The sequence below is a fragment of the Protopterus annectens genome, chromosome 1.part0 (assembly GCF_019279795.1).
Source record: "Protopterus annectens isolate FY-2018-M chromosome 1.part0, PAN1.0, whole genome shotgun sequence".
Classification (NCBI taxonomy): Eukaryota; Metazoa; Chordata; order Ceratodontiformes; family Protopteridae; genus Protopterus; species Protopterus annectens.
This window is the reverse complement of record NC_056725.1, coordinates 1,988,025,869-1,988,040,124: the sequence shown is the minus strand read 5'-3', so window position 1 is coordinate 1,988,040,124 and position 14,256 is coordinate 1,988,025,869.

The window sequence follows — 14,256 nt, the reverse complement described above, 5'->3', positions numbered from 1 at the left end:
TACGCTGGGTCCTCATTCCACTTATCACTGGCAAATATCATTGCCCATTTGGCAACACGAGTCAACATGACAAAATCACCAAGAGCTATATTTTACAACATTGGGTGCTTACACATGAAAAAGCACACAGTCTGTGATCCATGTTCTCCTATCTACAGAGTGTTGCAAACAGTGGTTAATGCCCAAAGCAGTTGGTCTATTCAGCTCTTTCCCCTCTAAGCATCATCTAAAGTCTGCACTGCTGCCACAGCTCCATTCTTGAGTGTGCTTGAGGAGAAAACTCTCAGTATGTTCTTAGGAGGTGGGATGAACCTCACACAAAGGCAGGGAGAGCATGCAGACTCATTGCAGACATTGGCTGGAGATCAGGATTGAACTTTGTACCCTGCACATGGAAGGCAAAGATGTTAACCATTATGCCAACTGGTCAAATAACATTTGACTCATTCCTCATCTCTAGCTTCTTCTCAGCTGTTTTTCTCACTGCAAATATTGGGTCAACTGTATTCCATCCTGCTCTGAAGCCAAACTGTTAACCCTTGTAGTAAGACTTCTCCTGTGGCAGAGAAGCTAGACTAGAAAGTTTAATTTCACTACACTCGCATTATGTTGGTCTTTGCTAGATATCAATAGCTGTCTATATAAAATCCACAAACTAACTATGTATTAACTGTATGCGCCACAGGCAAAGTCTTACAAGTGTGAGATGGAACATATCTGAAAGCATAGCGTCATCATGCTTTTGCAATGAATATATGTGGTACAAATGTGACTGAAAGAGTATTGTGAGTTATTTACCCTTGTCAATATCTTGCCTGAGTGGAGGTGTATACACCATGTGTTGGATAAACCAGTGATCCCTGTGACTGTAGTAACACATACTCACAATACATACAGAGCACCAGATTTAAACCTGCCAATCTAAGTCCACAACCTACAGAGCATTGTATCAACATCTGGTGCCACAGGCTAAGTCTTATTACAATGGTGAGATAAAACACATTTCAATGGATGGTCCCTTTTAGTAAATCAGAGATCTGGGTGGAAAGTGGTAGGAGACCCCTCTCTCAGTGTAAATTTATGCATCAGGTCTGTGGTTAAAGCCATTCGTATCTAACTCTACAATCACACAACCAATGATACAAGTGAGTCATTTCCGGATTTAAACACCTACCTAAGTTCAGAAGCTAGAGGGCATTGCATCAAGTGCAAGTGCCACAGATGAAGTCTGACTACAAGTGAGAGAGCATATTTGAAAGTATTAAATCATCAGTGTTTTGCAAAGGAGATGTGTATGCAAAAAGGGACTGAAAGTGATAGAAGAGACCCATTCTGGTACAAATCTATATATAATATTTGTGGGTGAAACCATTCTTAGCTAGATCTAGATTCAGTAACGCACTCTAATACTTGTAGTACTCGCTAGATTCAAACCCCTACCTATCTAAGTACACAATCTAAACTACATTGCAAAATGATGACATCCTCATTGTGTTAAACAGCAGATATTTGGGCTGAAAGGGGAAGAAATTGATGGGGCCACCCTCTCCCAGTGTAAATATTTTTCCTGAGTGGAAGTAAACACATCTGATCTGTGAGGAAAGCTATTGCTACCTAGCACTAGAGACACGTATACAGATACACACACACACACACACACACACACACACACACACACACACACACACACACACACACAAACTCACACACACACTCACAAATACACGCTCAGTCAATGTTAGATTCAAACACCTACCTTTATTAAGGTACACAAACTAAAATACATTGAATCAATTGCCAGAGTCACAGGAGAAGTCTTACTATAATTTTGACATATTTCACATTTGAAAGGATGACATCATCAGTGTGTTGCAGAGCAGATAGTGTGCATTGCATGTTTGGGTGAAAAAGAATGTATCTTGACATGCAGACAAAAACAGCAATATGTGAGTCATTAGTAATTGCATACTGCTCAGAAAAGTCATATATCCTTTCATTCATGGGCATTGCGGTTGTGGTAGTGTGAGTAATTTCTAACTGTTTCACATTATGTTGTACAGATCATGTATATAATGGATGACAATCACAGTTGTCAAACAGTGGAATGACAACCAAGTATTCCTGCCTTTTTTGACTCTGGATACTTGTATACAAATCCTCATTAGTTGGTGTATCATTGTGAATATTTGATAATGTGCGTACAATGTGCAATGCAAATACAAAACATTCATGTCAAACATATAAAGCTACAGTACTTAATACCACTCAGCAAGTATGTGTGCAAAAGTCACACATCATTGTACATCACGTGCAGGTATAATATGTTGGGAGTGCAAACATACTTTACAGTATCTTGTGTTTAGACAACATCACAGTGGACTTATAATATTTAGGAAAGTAAGCCATTAGAATATAGAAACGGAATACAAGCCATTGACATTATTTTTTATTTATTTATTTTAATTTTTTTGGTCAGAATCACTTCCTGAATTTAACAGGTACAGTTACCTCTTATCCATATTTTCATAAAGGCAATATAAAGGTTATCATCTAAATCAGTCAATATGATAACAACATTTGCTGTAAGCCTATTCTCCTTGACACCATCTGCAAGTGTGCATCCAAGTATCAGGAGTGCTAAAGGCATAATCAGTCATACAGTACTGCTAATGGGACATGCTTAGAAGCCATTAGCTAACCACAGTTCTAAATACTCACTTTTATACTGCTAGGGCATGTGCACAACATGGTGTAGGTCTTCAGACCATGTTTACTGACCCAGCACTTATAGCAGACTGAGTGATTCATGAATGAGAAGGAGCTGACACCTGATTTACATATTCCAGGTGTCCAGAGAGTTTAATCTACATGATATAAGCACAAGCTAGGGCTAAGGAACTTCTTTCATAGCGGCTTGGCTCACTGCAAAAATATGTTTAAAGGAGAAGACTGATTTTCAAGAGTCACTCTTCTCTTTTGTTTTCAGTCTTTTTTTATCTTCTTTATACTCAGCATTTCAATTGCTGGCATTTCAGTAGGGAGCTATTATTAACATTTTGCAATGTTCTTCTGTAAGGAAGGTTTAGCAGTTGCCCTTACAATGATCATTGACTTGTATTACATACAAAAGTTGTATTCTGCGCACATGTCTAAATTTAGAAGGATATTTTAGTTTAAAAGTGTCATTTCACACACTTGATTTATTGCTAATGCTGTTATATATATATATATATTCTGGGTACAACCAAATTTGTTTCCCCTATTCAGTTCTGTTATTGTCAGGGGAAATTTTGCAATTATGTGTTAGATGTCTGCATTCACATATATCTATTATTTACAAGTTTTTAATGATGATGAACCCCAAGGTTTTAGACTGGGATCTCTCCTGCTAAGTATCTTTTTTTTTTGAAGCAAAAGGTGATATCAAAGGGCTCTGGCTGACTAAGGTTGCAAATGACTGCAAGCTAGGAGCAGTTATTTAAACCCCAAATGACTTAGCCATTCTGATGAAAGGTTTGTCTCAAATAAATAACTGGTGGTAAAATCATGGTCTGAAACTAAATGCAAAAAAATGCATTATTATATCCCTTGGGAACTAATACATTGATGATACTCCTAAGAACTGACCCAGTTGTTCAGAATTTGGGACCTTATGCAGACAGTGACCTAACTTTTGACCAACATGTGTCTGTTGTAAGAAAGTCCTTTTACATTGCACAGCTTATAAACAAAGGCATTGTGTCTAGAACTAAGGATGTAATTTCTCAACTTTACTCAGCTCGCATTAGGCCAATCATTTACTATAATGCCATGTCTGCCACGTATCTGTGCAGACATGTGCAAAGACTGGAACACCCACAGAGATAACTTACTAAAAGGATACAAGGCCTAAACATTGTGTCCTACATGGACTGACTCAAAGCCCTGTCACTATATTTGGTATCCTACAGACTGATGACCTGTCTGTTTCACAGAGGGCATCCTTTGACCCATTACTAATGGATTTACTGCACATGCTTGCCACCATCCCATCCTATGTAGCCTCTCTTTTAGTGTTTCTTGATTTCCTGGTAACACAAATCTCAACTGTAACAACTGCATTACAATCTGTTCTAGTTTACTCTGTCTTGTATTCCAGTTATCCTGAAGTTGTTCATTCCTGAGTGATTTTCAATATCATCCATTTTTCCCTGCATTTTTATTATTTCTGTTGGCGAGTACATTCTATGGATCTGTTTCAAATTCCACCAGGTTTTGCATCTTTACTTGTAGCTTTTCCATTTTTGTTTGATGCTCAAAGAGCTCACATCATTTAGGTGGACAGTTTTTGCCTGCAATTTAGATGAGGGCTTTGTTGGGTTGTACTGCATAAAGGTACAGGGTAGAGAAAAGTTGGGAATGGGTAGGATTTCTCTTTTATACTGATAGAGGGATGATGCAAGTAAGGGCAAATGTTACAGAATACTACATCTTGGAGCATCTCCAGAATTGAAAACCCTTATATAGGGTGGCTGCTATAGGAATGTGAGTAACTTTGGTGATTGGTGAGGTCCCAGAATTAGCTTGGGTGGTGAAGGAATCTGCTCAAGACAGCTGAGGGTGCAGACCATGAGTGGAGGTGGAAGGCATTTGGGGGACTTTAGCTCTGTCTCATGCAAGAAGGCAAGTAAAACTTTCCAGACAGACAGGTGTTATTGGATATTACACTGGCCAGTGAGTTAAGGGGATTATTTCTGCACTCAGCAGGAGCATTTGTTGATGTTTGTATTTTCTTCTACAAGGTAGCAAGTGCGCAGATGCTGTTGAGGAGATGGCTGGCTATAGCTTTGCAAGCAGAAGCCATTTTCTAAGATGTGATGACATAATCACAGCCATCAGAGGAAGGTGAACAAAAGGGCAGAACAGAGGATGAAAGAAGCATAAGCCTGCAGAAGGGCCAAATTAGAGTAGGATGATAACATGCAAGAGTCAAGGTGGGATCAGAACAGGTTTTGCTGGAGCCTTAGCCCACCACAGGTAATGCTAATGTAGTGCATAGATTGCTGAGATTATGGTCTAGTACTGGGAAAAAGGAAAACTTGTTAACAGCTTCCTCAGAGTGAGACCCCCCCATCAAAACAGCGCTTAGTGGGGTGCTTGACAATCGTTAAGATAGTATAGTCATAATCAGTTTACTATCAAAAAACTGAACGTTAGTTCAGCGAACATGGAAAGTCAAATGACAGGAGATCGAGAGTACATATCAGCGAATGCAAGTGTGCATTCGTTGATATGAACTAGATGTTATGCGGAGAGTCATAGTACAGTGTGGATTGGGAAATGTATCCCTTTCCTCACTTTAATGCCATAACAGAGTTAGAATATTTAATTTGCAGGGGGTGTGTGGGGGGCAGCCCCTCACAGGGAGGTGCTAAAACGTGAATGACTGTGTAGGTGTTTAACTTACATTTACATTTACACTGTCATTACAGTCGATATTCAACATAAATGTCGAATCTGCTGAATTTGATCAACAGATTCAACATTTTAACCTAATTAGTATGCAGGAAGTAGGAGGTCATTTTCGAAGTATCGAACGTTCATTGTTATGGACTTCAGTATTTTGATAGTAAACCATTATAATCAGGTGTCAGGTTAGAGACTAAGAGCAGAAAGTGCCAGTTAGCAAAGATCACTGATAGAAAGTAGAAGCAGCTTTGTTTCTGCTTCCTGTCCATGCCTATCAACTGTCCTTGAGTTTGTCTCATATTTTTTTCTCTATCACTCTTAAAAGTTTAAGATTTATTCATAAATCACTGAGGATGCAGTCAGTCAGTTAGTAATGCCAGGGCATGTTGTTTCATACTTCATACTGTTCAGAAAATGCATGTCAATGCAAAACATGTTGCTCTAGTAATGCTTTAAGTGAATAAGAGCAATATTTAAAAAACATTCCCGTCTCTGAACCTTTGTCTCACCGTTATTTTTGGATTTGTCCAGAATGCTTAAGCAAAGCACCAGATATGAATTCTGCTGTCTATTCAATAGTACTAAGTGCTTTTCTGTCATTCAAAGCTAGTAAAACACTTCATATTCCTACAGTTTTTCCTGTAACCGATACACGAATAAGATAAAACTCTGTGCACTACAAAGGATTATTACTGGGTCATGGATCATAACCTTTTATTATGTGTTCTTAATATGGATGCCTAAGTTCACCTCTTGAGCTTCACTCTCAATGGGAATTCTTTGACATCCATGCCTTAAGCACATAATAAGTACATTATGATCAGAGACTCAATCATTATTCAACATGCTATCAATGTGTTTGAAGAGGTAGGATAAAGACAATTATTAGATAAGTACTTGAGAGGTCTGCTGCAGGATTTGGATATTGAAGATAGGCTGTGATTACAAGGACTGCTGAGGATGGAAAATCAGAACCAAGCTCAACTGGTCCAGCTATAACATACTAAATGGGATGTGAGCTTAGGATGCTGGGGAATGGGATGTGAGCTTAGGATGCCAGGGAATGAGATGTGAGCTTCGGAATTCAAGGAACAGCAAGAGTGATAAGGTTCCAACATTCGCTGTTTGGGTAAGTTGGGTCAGCTTTTAAAGGAAAGCCTGGCTGAGTGACCAGATTCTGGGTTCATGGAGTGTCCATGTCCATTTTGTAGGCTTTCTCATTGTTGTTCCTTTTGTGGGGACCACATAATAGTGTGAGGTGTTGCATAGGGAAGTAGAGGGCAGGGTTTCCAGGTGTCTCCCATAACACAAGATGTGTTTCAAGAAGTATTATCAGGTGAGTTAGGAAGTAGAAGAAGGCATATTTTTGGGTACCAAGAGGGTCATCAGCCTTTCATGGACTAGCTGTTAGATCAGACCATTGCACCACCCTGTTAAGGCTCAGATTATATGGGCATACCTGGAACATTGCCCAGATTGAGAGACAGAGCATTAGGTGCTATGTTGTTTTACCATGAGGTGTTCAATTAAATCAATGGTAAGGGGTTGCAAAGACTATGTGACAGTCTGCACTCAATGAAGGACAAGGAGGACATTACGGCAGGCTTTATCAACAAGTGGTGTGGACAGGAAGGACTCTAGGTCCATTCAACTCACCACTATTTTGAATTATAGAGTTTTGCCACTGGGTTTGGATCTCAAAAAGAGACCTGATAAGTATTGCCTGATTCACCATATTGAGAAAGGAGATGTGACAATTCAGTACTACGTTTAATGATCTGTGGTTAGTCAAGTTGGGCATTGAATCTTTCTTTTGGTTGCTCCTCATTTGGCAGTAAGATTGGAAAATATATAGAGATGTGTCTGGTGGAGAAATTTTATTTTCACAAGGCCATACCCGCAGCATATGCAGCTGATTGTGAGATGTTGAAAAAGCAGAGCTTAGTGTTGCAATATCTGTGGGAGAAGCAAGCCATCAGTGTATTATTTGAACTACTTTGTATTAGTGGATGAGGGTGAGGGTGAATAAGGGGCTGTGGATACAGTTTTTTTTTCAGATTTCTGTTGTGAACTAGCAGTAATAATAATAATAATAATACCAAGAGACAAACAGGACGGAAAAGTGAAGGTGCTGATATTTTTAGGTTTAGTAGTGAATGCAAGTGATAATTTTTTTCATTTGCCTGATGATAAGCTGGTGAAGTCATGAGAAAAAAATGTAGATTTTTCTGTGAGTCAAAAGTCAAGAGTGAAAGATGTTATGAAACTACTGGGACATATACATTTTCCTTGCAGAGCAATAGTGTCTGGTAGGATATTTGACAGGTCATTGGATTGCTTGTTAAGGAGAGATAGGAAGAAGCATCATACACTGAGGGTGAGCAAGATGATTAAGGAAGATCTGACAATTCAGAGAGTTTTTTGTGCAGTTCAACAGAGTGGCAATGTGTCAGAAAGATTGGGTGTAATCAGATGATATGCAACTGTACAAGGATGTGCCAGAATGTTAGTAGAGGTGCTTATTTTGAAGGTGTTTTGTGACATAATGGCTGCAGAACTGGTCAGATAAGGGGAGGAAAGATACTATCTTGTTAGATTTGATACCTATTTGGACAGCCATGGGTGCATGGCAAAGTTAAGTGCCCAATAAGAAGGTGATTTTTCAGTCTAACAAAGAGGCAGTGGTGCAAATGTTGTTGAAGATATCTAAATATTTGGTAACTCAAGTTTTGTTTAGAAAATTGGGTTTACATTAACTGAAGATTAATTTATCTTGTTCTGCTAAGCATTTGTGGGTAGGTTGAATGCGCTGGTTGATTATTATCTCATTTCCAGTTTCATATGTTATAGGCTGTAGGTCCAGAAGTGCAGGAGCCACAGCCAGCATTGCTTGAGCAGGTTTGGATGACTGGCAGCCAGTAGCTGTCTAGCTGTGCCAGGTCAACTAGAAGGACATCAAGTGCAGTATTGATAGCTCTGTCTCATACGTAGGAAATCTGTATTTGCAGGAGAAGGTTTAGTTGGTGATGTTGGTAGTGAGGTAGGTGGGGGGTCTATATTACATTCTCGAAAGCCAACAATGTCGAATCTGACATTGTCAACACGAAAATAGCGAAACTGCAGAACATCGAACAAGTAAATGGAAATCTTTGTAAGGGGAGATTTCCATTTACTTTAATGTAGTGCATTCTCAGAGTTGGTATATTTAAGTAGCGGGGGTGGGAGTGCAAGGGGGCTTGCCCCCTGCCTACACTGTTTAGTTTTTTTTTTTTTTTTTTGTGAACATTCAATGTTTTAACAGTTCGATCACTAAAGGTAGACCTTTAGTGATTCGAACTGTGAAATATTCGATGTTCTAATATAGACCCGGTATGTGACACTCAGTTGGGAGTTAAGGGAGGCTGCAAGGTTGATTTAAGTTCATTTGGTAGCCTTGAGAGCAGCAGCTATGTTGTTGGGATATGTGGATTTTACAAAGCATTGGTTGATCCTGAGGCTGTTCAAGAGGTAGGAAACATTTAGAGGTTTAGCAGTTGATGGGAGATTGTCAGTCAGGAGGCAGCTGTTTCATTCAGTTTTGAGAGGTTTTAATGACGTTTCTGTTGTCTATAATTTGTATGTTTTATGGGCCACTTTCCCCTTCTTTTTGTAAGTAGGGCCATTTTGCACTAATGGACTACTAGGGAGACTTAAGTGGTCAGTTGTGACCACAGCAGATGATACAGTTTTGATTTAGTTCTGCAGATCTCAAATGAATCAGGATGGTAGAGGGCAGCAGGTAGTTTTAGAAATGAAAGGTGAGATTTTACTGTATCTGGCAAGATAGGTATTGTTCTATGGGAATTTGATGTTGAGTAGTCAGGAGAGTTTTTTTTTTTTCAGTTTTTGGACAGCAAGCCTGTTAATGTTAGGCCTCTTGATGCTGTTTTGAAGTGGATGCTGAATTTGCAAGGTTTTGTGGAGGAAAGGTATTCAGTAATTCTTACTAAAATTGCATGTTGAACCATGTAGGCCAACACATGCAAGCACTTCAAACATGAAATCACAGCAAAATGCTCAGTACAAAGGACGACCCAAAACACTGGTAAAGCTAAGAAAAGTCTTTATTCCTTTCAATACAAATACAGGGAAGTGCACTGGTTTCAATGCTTATAGAATATTCATCGGTAAAATCTGTTTCAACGTGTTGAGTTTAAATGCAAAAAGGCACCAAAAATATCATCATAATGAACTGACAAACTGGGTTGCATGTAAGCAGTATGTGAATTTTGTATGACATGTAGGTGAGTAATGGAACATTTGTATTATTTATATAATTAACATTGATATATTATTATGATTTATGATGTCTTGTTATGGGATACATGATTATGTTGGTTTTGGTAATAAAAAGTTGATCAAACAGCATATTGGTGTGGTTAATTTGTGTGTATAGCAGGGGTCCATGGACAAAACAAGTTTACTGGGGAAATGTTTTTGTCCACAAGTGTCACCTGATGTAAGTTCTGGAGTTTAGTGTAGGAAGGTAGGTAGGTAGAGAGGAAGGGCAGGAAGTGAAACTGACAGAGATTACTGAAAAAGATAAGCAGGATGTGAAGTAGCAGAAGGCAGAAAAGGGGAGTGGTAAGTATGTAAGAGGTAGCCACAGGGGGATTTGTTTCTTTGGCAAGGGTAATTATTTCAAGGTCTACCACTCTTTGAAGAAATGTTCAGTTGAATAGTCAGTTGAGAGGTAGGGACAATTTCATAGCTAGATTTCCCCCTATAATGAGGGACTATTTTTCTTGCCTGTGTCGATTAATTGTTAGGAATTACAGGAATGGGGTTTGGTTACCATGGCCAGTCAATGATGATACTTTTGACATTTATGTAAGTTGTGGGTTTGCGGTATGTGAACGCTGCACACCACAGCATTGATATTGTTGATGTCATTAACATTGTTAAAATATATTTCTTAATTCCTTGTTATGTGTTTTTTTCTGCAATTGAGTATGTTGGTTCTGGTAATAAAAACTTGGTTGTGCAACATATTGACATGAAATTTTATGTGGATGGCAATGGTCCAAGGACGAAAGATAAAATAAATTGAAATGTTAAAAAAGGGGTTGTAAGAGTGGTAAGGGATGGAGACAGCTCAGGCGCTTTAGCTGTGGGTTATTTATATGTGGAATGGAGGTGGTTGCTGCACTTACAAGAGCATTGACATGCTAAATGTCAATGTAGGCATGCTGCCGAAGATGACTGAGGTGCTCAGTGTGCCAGCTACCTGCATGAAACAGTTGCAGAATAATAAGACCTAGCTCTAGTAAGAAGAAAGAGAAAAGAGAAATGAAAGATGAGACAGGACAACAGAAGAGGAACAGAGAAGGGAGATGCGTTTGGAGTAAGAACACAAGAGGGATGTTACTACAGAACAACTCTTAAATAACAGAGGAGAGGTACAAAACTAACCATAGCAGTCTAGGAGCTAACAAATATAACACATGCAAATGGGAAAGTAGAGACTGACATGTATATGAAATGACAGAATAAAGAAGAGGAGGAGGAAATATGGAACAGAAAAAAAGGAAGAGTTGCAACTGAAGAAACAGGAGTAGGGTGTACTTCCAAAAATAATCTCTGCAAAGTAATTAAAACTGAGATCAGTCTCTTTATAAATATTGAAATATTGTTTGAGTGATAGTCTATTAGCTGTCATGGTTAAGTTGTCAAGAACTGAGAAAACAGGACTGAATGATGCTGAAATGCTAAGATCGCTGGTTGACCATAATTCTGACAGGGAGAAAGAAGCTGTTGTGATTGATGAAAACTAGGGTGAGTTTGACTGAGTTAATACTCCAAAGGTACTGCTTGGACAAAGTCTGGTCAAAATTCAAAATGCCCATACTATGCTGGATACATTTATAGACAAAATGAACAAAAGCTGAGGCATCACAGCAGGAGAGAAGGATGCAGAAGAAGCTGAATCAGTGGTGAAATCCATATATCTTTGTCATCCATTAAAATGTATAACATGGGATAGAAAAGTGTGATTTTTGAAAATGGCTCTTCTGCTTAAACACATGAAAAATGGGCCAAATATTTGGTGGCAATATATAAATGTAGGTTATGGACATTAAAGTTGAAGATATGGTACCTAGCTCTTTTAAGTATTTTTTTCTGCAGGAAGTTAATTTTTTAGAGAATCAGAAGTAATTCTGAATTGCATATGGGCCCATAAATCTGGAATGGGCACAAGGCAGTCAGCTTTATGAACAGAATTTTGCATATCCAAAAGGGAGGGTTGGAGGCTGGTAACCATTCCAGTTGAACTGAGAGTTTATTTCTATTAATTTGCTTTAGTAAGTTTTGCACAGCATCTCATTTTATGATTATAACTATTTTGATTGCTATATAAGATAAAGCTGCATTTTGCAAATAATATGTTTTAATGTTTATTGCTTAATGAGCATTAGTTTGACAGATGATGCTGCTAATACCACTTAGGTATTGCTGGATATGTGTGTGTTGTGGGACTGTGAATTACAGGGCAAAACAATGGAGTAATCCCATATGAAAAATATTTTCCAATACATGTGTTGACCTTCTGGGTTATTTCTGTTGATGCAGAACCTATTGAAAGATCTTAGCTTATTGTTGACTTTTGTATGTGATCTCCTGACATGCATTTCTCAACTATTGGACATACAGACTGCATATGTGAATTGACATCACAGATTAACATAGCTGAAAATATCTAAATTGCTCCAGGATATAAGGGGTTCTATGTAGTGTCTCTACGAAATGCACATGTGCATCTCAAGATAAGCATATATTGACATGTATGCTTTTTCATAAGGGGCTGATATTGGGTAAAAATTGAGAATTGTGCATTAGTGGGGGTTTTTTCCCATTCAAGGGATTAAGAATGGGCAACCATTTTGGCCATATGCTGAGGATGATCCATGTAAATGAATGTGTTTGATGTTGTAAGTATTTGTTGATGTGTCTTATGTTCTTCTAGGGACTGGCTTGTTATATTTATCTGGTATATAATTGATTGCATCAACAAACATTTAATTAGAAAAAAAAAACATTTAAATTTGGGTTGGCTTTCTTTGCTACTATGTAACTCACTGTGTGATGGTAATATGTCCTGGTTCAAAGCTTATGGTTTTTAGTAAATCCTCTTTAAACCTAAGGAGGCATCTCTAAGATTTAAGTATACATGGTTTGAGTTAGTTAGAAGTTTTCTGCTTATTGAAGCTAGTATTTTATTATTACAATCAAGAAAAGGAGCAACTAGATGGGGGGGGGGGGGCTCTTGCCAATCAGTGTATCAGTGAACCATAGTGCAAGCAAAAAAGTATTTGTTCTACTAGATAGAGCAGACAAGGCCTAGCAGAAAAAGATACTTGCAACTGGTTTAGAGGCTGGATCAAAGAATGAAAAATGCTGTACAGAAATTTAGCTGTTTTTTGTGTAGTAAATATAGTGGATAGTTGATGAACAAAAATACAGTGGATAGTTGATGAACAAAAAATGAGGATCTACTTTTACTTAAATCAGTATCTACGGCTAATTTAATAATAATCATATTTTGCAAGATGAAAATACAGACATGGGCCACCCTGTCGTATATGCATGACTAGTCTCAGTGGGAAGTCGAAGAAAAGGGATTTACAAGATCTGCATTAGCTGATAGTATTAGCATGGAATTAGGTGAGATTATTTACTTGGAATATCAATGTAGTGAACAATCCACTAAGGAAAACATAGTTATGACATATCTTAAGGAACACAACTCGATGATCCTGAGAACAAAACTTCAGTTAAAGATATATGGATGACGGGTGTATATTGTGCTTTTCAATTGCTAGTTGAGGAGGAGTGAATATGTGTTTTTTAAGTGACTGATGAAATATTAATAGATGATGCTGGCTGTTGTTCAGGGATGAAGGGATTTTTGGGTAAAGTCAGACACATATTTTTAGTTTCTATCTTCCACAAGGTACCCTTCAACAAAAATTAGAGTGATAATAAAAGAATTAGTTGCATTTTATATATATATATATATAAAACTATATGGGAACACTTTAGAATCTTGATTGCCTGAAAACTCGAGCCTCATATGGTCAAGCCCATATGATCGCATTTTCAAAAACTTGAAAGTGTAAAATGTTTAAAAAAACACTTTAATTTAATTAAATATAGCCCCTCCACCCTCCCTATTTAAATATGCCATCTCCGTGATCGCACTATAGAGAGGAAATGGGAAATCTCCCATTCTGTGCTTTTCCATGCACCGTGGAATGGGAGATTTCCCTTATCCCCACTGTAGCGCAATCTCAGAATTGGTATATTTAAGTAGATTGGGGGTTTGGGGGGTGCAGGGGGGCTTGACTATTTTTTTTTTTTTTACTTCAGAATTTCGAGTTTCTGAAAACTCGATCATATGGTCTCAGCCATATGAAGTTCGAGTTTTCAAGAATTTGAGATTCTGAAGTCAATATATATATATATATATATATATATATATATATATATATATATATATATATATATTTTTATATATATATATATATATATATATATATTTCTACTGTGAAAGCTCAAAAGGCCAGATTACCGAACATGATTTTTGGGATTTTCGAGAGATGACAGCATAGAAAACTTGATTTCCCAAATCCAGAAGTTTTACCAGGGCAAGTAAATACTTGCCTAACATGGGGAAACATGCCCTTTTCTCCACTGTAATGCAATCCCAGAGTTAGTATATATAGTTAGGGGTGTGGGGGGGCATAGCCCTCACCTAGGTGGGTTTTACAT